Raw genomic sequence first — 6012 nt, forward strand, 5'->3', positions numbered from 1 at the left:
CCCGACAGCATTTTGGCAAACCTTATTTACTGAGCACAGGCAAGTGGGACTAGTGTAGCTGGGACATTGTTGACTGGTGTGGGTAAGTTGGGCCGAAGGATCTGTTTCCACACTGTGTCACTCTATGACTCTATCAAATAACCTCCTAGATTACTGTAACACTCTATTCCTGGATTTGTCATAGAGAGTTAAAGTGTCATAGAGAGCCTGCTGAATTACTCCAGCATATTGTGTTTTACTCAAGTACCACAGAGAAATTGCTTCTGGGTGTTATTCAATGATTGAAGAAGTCAACTTGTTTTAACATTGTACTCTGAGCCCTGTCAAATCACAACCCAATCACTTTTGTACTGTGTAGAAACTACTTTTAAAGATTTAAACATATTTTGCAACTTAACCCCCCCTCCCCCCTGCATTTTCTGGCTTTATTTGGTCCCCACAGCTGTTAAGTACTGTAGCTTCTTTCAGTATCAGCTTGGATTGTTGTTCTACCCCATACAAAAAAATATTGATGTCTATTTTTACTTTTTAATGGCATGTAGCTCAAGTTTAACCACATCGAACCGCATTTACAATCTCATAAGTTCAGTCTAAAACCATCTAGGAAGATAGGAAGCCTAATTCAACAGATCTTATATTTATGGAGAAGAGTTGCCAGTTGTTTGGATGGTTGCATTTTCTCAAATATGATTAAAAACACAGGGCTCCAAGAGCTCTCTATAGAAAACTCATGCCCATATTACATTGGCAACGTAGCAGATGTATAATTTTTTTTTGTGTGTGTATTTTTCAAGCCTGCTGCTTACTTGAGGCCTTTAAATAATCCATCACTTCTTCCCCAGTAACAAACTGTGACCATTTCTGTAGCTTTTGATCAATACACAAACCTGTGCCAATTTGTGGCAGATCCCTTCTTCTCCCATGCCAATTGTTACATCATACACATCAATGAGTGATCCAAATGCATAGGCTAATGTGACTAAAACCAGAACTGCAGAGACTTAATTGATAGATTTTGAGTTACCGCTCCACTAATGGCACAGTAGCAAACGGTAGAGTTGCTAGCTAAGAGCACCAGACTAGTGTTCGACCCTGACTACGGGAGATGTCAGTACGGAGTTTGTACGTTCACCCTGTGACCACGTGCGTTTCCTCCAAGTGCTCCAGTTTCCTCCCATATTCTAAAGACGTGCAGCTTTGTAGGTTAATTGACTTCTGTAAACCATCTCGAGTGAGTAGGATGCATAACTGGGATAAATGGTGTAGAAGGGATAATTGCTTGGCATGGACTCAGTGGGCCAAAGGACCAGTTTCCACGCTGTATCACTAAATCATTCTGGCACTTGGTATCTCATGACTTTCTTTAATCCATCTTTGGCAGCGCTTTGGTCCTAGATTCAGGAATTCTGTCCTTCACGCACTCACTCTCTCCTCTCCTTTATGGCATACGCAACTCTATGATTTCACCTCATATTGCCTTACACAGCTCAGTGATTAATTTTGTGCAATGAAGTTCCTGCAAAGAAAGTCCCTTTGGAGCACTTTACCACATTAAAGATCGCATCTAAATGCATGTTGGCATTGTCAGTGCTGGGGTATTTTAAGCCTGGATCTTGAAACAAAGACCACAACATTCTTAAGTTATGACTAAACCTAGTGTTTCCCACCATCATAGGAACAAGATGTGAGGTTTGTTGAAGACTTGTGTGAGGAAGAGAGAAAGCTTACAATGAGCTGATAGTGGCTATGCAATGCTGAAAGAGATGCCTGGGTGGTTTGCATTGGCATTCCCTTTCAGGAATTTTAGCCTTTGTGATCTGGTCCTAGTTGGAATCTCCAATCCCATGGTCTAAGAAACAACTTGGCAGTGGTGGTAATACCATTCCAAACACGTGTCAAGTATACATACAATGCCCCAAGAAATATCCAATCTGTAAGAATATCATTGCAATGTGTTCCAGTCATGCATGTCAGAAAATGCAAAGACAATATATATAGGGGAGGGTGCATCTCGATTCACACTGTTTCTCAACTACATAAGAGCTTTTGTTCACATCTTGCTTTGCGAAAAGTATTTTTGAATGTCTTTTTTGTTGTTGTCATAACACTCTTAGTTAATGTAATTGAAGATTTGTCATATTTTCAGCTGCTGCTTGTGAAATCCATCTTTCCACTATGGTGAAAGAGGCAACAGAATACAAATACATTTATTGGGCCAAATACAAGTCATGCCCATGCAGTAATCTAAGGTATGGGCACAAAAAGATATGATTATACTTTCCAACAGGCAATGTTAGAATTCAGGCTCTTTCTTGCATTGGACAGCGACTTCACCTACTTGCTATGAACTATTATGCACAATTGCATTTATTAGTGTAGAATGCCATGTGAACAATAAATCCTTTATTTTGTAGATTAATTAAAAAAGCATGATAAGGCTTGCACCTTCCTGGTCTCTCTGATTCATGGATTATTAACTGATGGACCAAATACATTAAATTATAAAAAATTAGACTATGAAGGCGAGACACAACAGTAGCAACTTTATAAGACATAGGAGCAGAATTAGATCATTCAGCCCATCGAGTCTGCTCCACCATTTGATCATGGCTGCTCTATTTTCCTCTCAACCCCATTCTCCTGCCCTCTCCCTCTAACCTTTGATGCCCTTACTAATCAAGAATATCAATCTCAGTTTAAAAAATACCCAATGTCTTGTCCTCCAGCTGTTTGTGGCAACTTCATCATCAGGTAATATTTTGACATTTCTTCCCAACACCACTGTGTAAAACATTATTGCCTGTAAGGATTCAATATTTGGCTAGATTTGGCATAAACTATCAAATGTTTCAAATGCCGAGAAACAACATTTTAAAAATCTTCAAAATATTGTTATTTGGAACATTACTGAGAAGATTCCATATGAAACCAGAGGTTTTCTTTAAAATCAGATCAACAACGCTAGCAGGAAGATACTTGCTAAGTCTAGAAATGCAACTCCCAACTAGAGTTCCATACTCCTCACCCTAATTGCCCCCTTCCTCCTCACTACACATTTTCCCAGTTCCACAGTTCTCCGCATTGTTTTGCTTGAGATCACACCTTTCCTAGCCACCAAGGCCCTGATTGGTCCTGGTCCTTCCACGCCTCCAGCTCCGCCACTCCCCCTCTGCCACTCCCCCTCTGTCACCCCCCCCCCCCCCCAACCCCGTAAAAGTGTCACCCATCCTCTTTTCTCCAGAGATGCTGCCTGACCCGCTGAGTTTACTCCAGTACCTTGTGTCTATCTTTGGTATAAACCAGCAACTGCAATTCTTTGTTTCAGAAAGATGAGTTCCAATTCTGTGTTTCTTAAGGTCACATTGTGAACAAGTATCAGATATTTTACTATAAGCAGCCTTGTTTATCCCCCAATGCAGGGACACACTTATTCGCCTCACCAACTGTTCTTTTACACTGGAAGCAAAGCAATTCAAATTATTAACAAGAGCTTAAGGTGTTCACAATCATAAAGGATTTTCATGAGTGTCTCTTCCCAACTGGAAACAGCAGTCAAAATCTTACGTGATTAATAAAATAATCATAAAAGGTGAGGAATTAGTGGGTGCAAGAGATTCAATGTAAGATTGGTTAAACTTAAAATTAAATTCCAGGGTTTCAAGAAACATGGATAGCTCTTACAAATAGCTATCCTAACGTCCTAAATATGATCCTATAAATGAAATCAGACTTTGTTTTGGTATTAATTAGGGGAAGAGATTAATGGAGTGCACAGCAGAAGGAATCAAATTCCATAGGAACTAAACATTTCATTTTAAACTCCAGGTTCCCACCACCAGTTATATAAAATGAGAGCCCATTTACACTTAAAAGAAGGTACTCAGTTGGCTAACAGAGGTGATTCAATTGCCGGCAAGATATATATATTACTTCTGCTTTAAAAAAATCATCTAATTTTGTCATGAAATATTAAATATAAATGGACAAGCTATTGCAAATAAAATATTTTTAGAATAATTGGAAGCAAGACAAGTGCAACATGCACCTCATATCAGTATCACCTATCAGACAATATTCTGTAATGCTATACATGTAACTGCAGCCAACGCCTAATGTAATCATTCATGTGAAGCAGCATCAGAATTGGATGATAAACCACATAATTAATGTAATGAATTCCTATTCAATATTTCAAATCTGTACCAATCACAAAAACATGACAAGAGTTGATTGGAGCAAGAGATTATTTGCTGAACATGCAGCAGGAAGATGCACAGCACCAAACCAGGGATGAGGGGCCCCAAATAGTAACAGAAACATTTAGAGGCATGTTTAATGTGTTAAAAAAAAAAGGAAAATGTGAAGAAAAACATTGATAGAAGTGGAAGAAATTTTTAAAAGGAATGGTTCATGTTAAGTGAATACAGATAAGCACATGGGAGGATTTTTACCGTCAATATAGCTAAAAATAAAATCCTGAAAAACGCATCACCTTACTATATGTACACTGTGCTAAATGTACTTAGGTGCTACTAGCTGTCAATAGTCAAGAAATAAGATAAAATTATTCTAACAGGGTACTCACAACTACTAAAGTGTTGCCCTGTTTCTTTCAGGGAGTAATTGTTACTGAAGTAGACCAGTGGGTAGCTAACATGATAGAAAGGAACAGTCTATAAAATGACGATTGAAATACCATTGTAGGGAACCTATCACAACTGCAAAAAAATTATTAAGTATATCATAGAATGCCTCCAATGCATTCAAGAATCCAACAAATTTGGCACTTTTTGGATTGCTGGCTTTGTTAGCAAATAATGCCAGCATTAGACACAAGGAACTACAGATGCTGGTTTAATGGAAAGGGCACTGTGAGTCAGGCAGCATGTCTGGAGAATATGGATAGGTGACATTTCGAGTCAGGAACCTCCTTCTGCATTCACTGAGTATAAACCATTCTTCTGAAGGGTTCATATGTTCCCGAGATCCTGCTTGACCAGCTGGGTAACTCCAGCACTGTGTCTTTTTATGCTGTCATGAATCATTGGAATAGAATAGAAATGCTGATACAGAGAACCAGTTCCTTTTGCAGCACTCCACTTGATCCCATGCCCCACACCCCTTTATTTTAGGAGTTATTTTCCTTGGAGTGTCCATCCAGATCCCTTTTAAAAGACAATAATTTCTAGCACTTTCAGACAATGAGTTCCGGATAATATAAGCAAAACATTCCTTTTGTTCACAGGTATGTACACAAAATCTGGAACCAAGTTGCAAAGCAAGTTATCAGGCCACTCAAAAGCATTCCACTTTCCTCCCACACTCCAAAGACGTGCGGGTTTATAAGTTAATTGGCTTCTGTAAATTCTCCCTAGTGTAGGATAGTGTTAGTGTACGGGTGATCGCTGGTCAGCACAGATTTGGTCGGCCGAAAGGCCTGTTTCCACATTATATCTCTAAAGTCTAAAGAAGTGATTAAGTTTAAGGCATCAGAACATCAGCTAATGCGCAATATTGCAGGCATATTACAGCCTGATAATCTAGCAAATTACCCTAAATTTTGATATCAGCTGAGCACAATAATGTGGACATGTGGAATGAAGACAGTGGATACTACACTCATTACATTTTTAAATTGAAGATGAGAACATGACTCCATGGTCAGTTTTTGACAACATATACTTATATAATGCCTCGTTATGATTTAAGTTCAAGAATATTGGCGAGAAACCAGGCATTCAGATTTTTGGCCTCCCAAATTAATTTGTAACTAAGTCAAGCTATAAGAAAACGCATCAATACAATCCACTAGTACTTATTTGGCAAATTGTGAGTTTGGCTGTCCTCATTGTTCTTGAAAAAAAGACCCCTCAATAAAATCAGTGTAGCTTCAGATTGTAGAAAGTGCTTACTGCAATATATTTCAATCAAGAATACAAGTCCCATTGATATGCATTTTCTATCAGTTCAGAACAGAGGGAAACAGTTTTCTTTTAAAGAATTAATTTTTAT

Source organism: Rhinoraja longicauda, chromosome 6 (genome assembly GCF_053455715.1).
Source record: "Rhinoraja longicauda isolate Sanriku21f chromosome 6, sRhiLon1.1, whole genome shotgun sequence".
Classification (NCBI taxonomy): domain Eukaryota; kingdom Metazoa; phylum Chordata; class Chondrichthyes; order Rajiformes; family Arhynchobatidae; genus Rhinoraja; species Rhinoraja longicauda.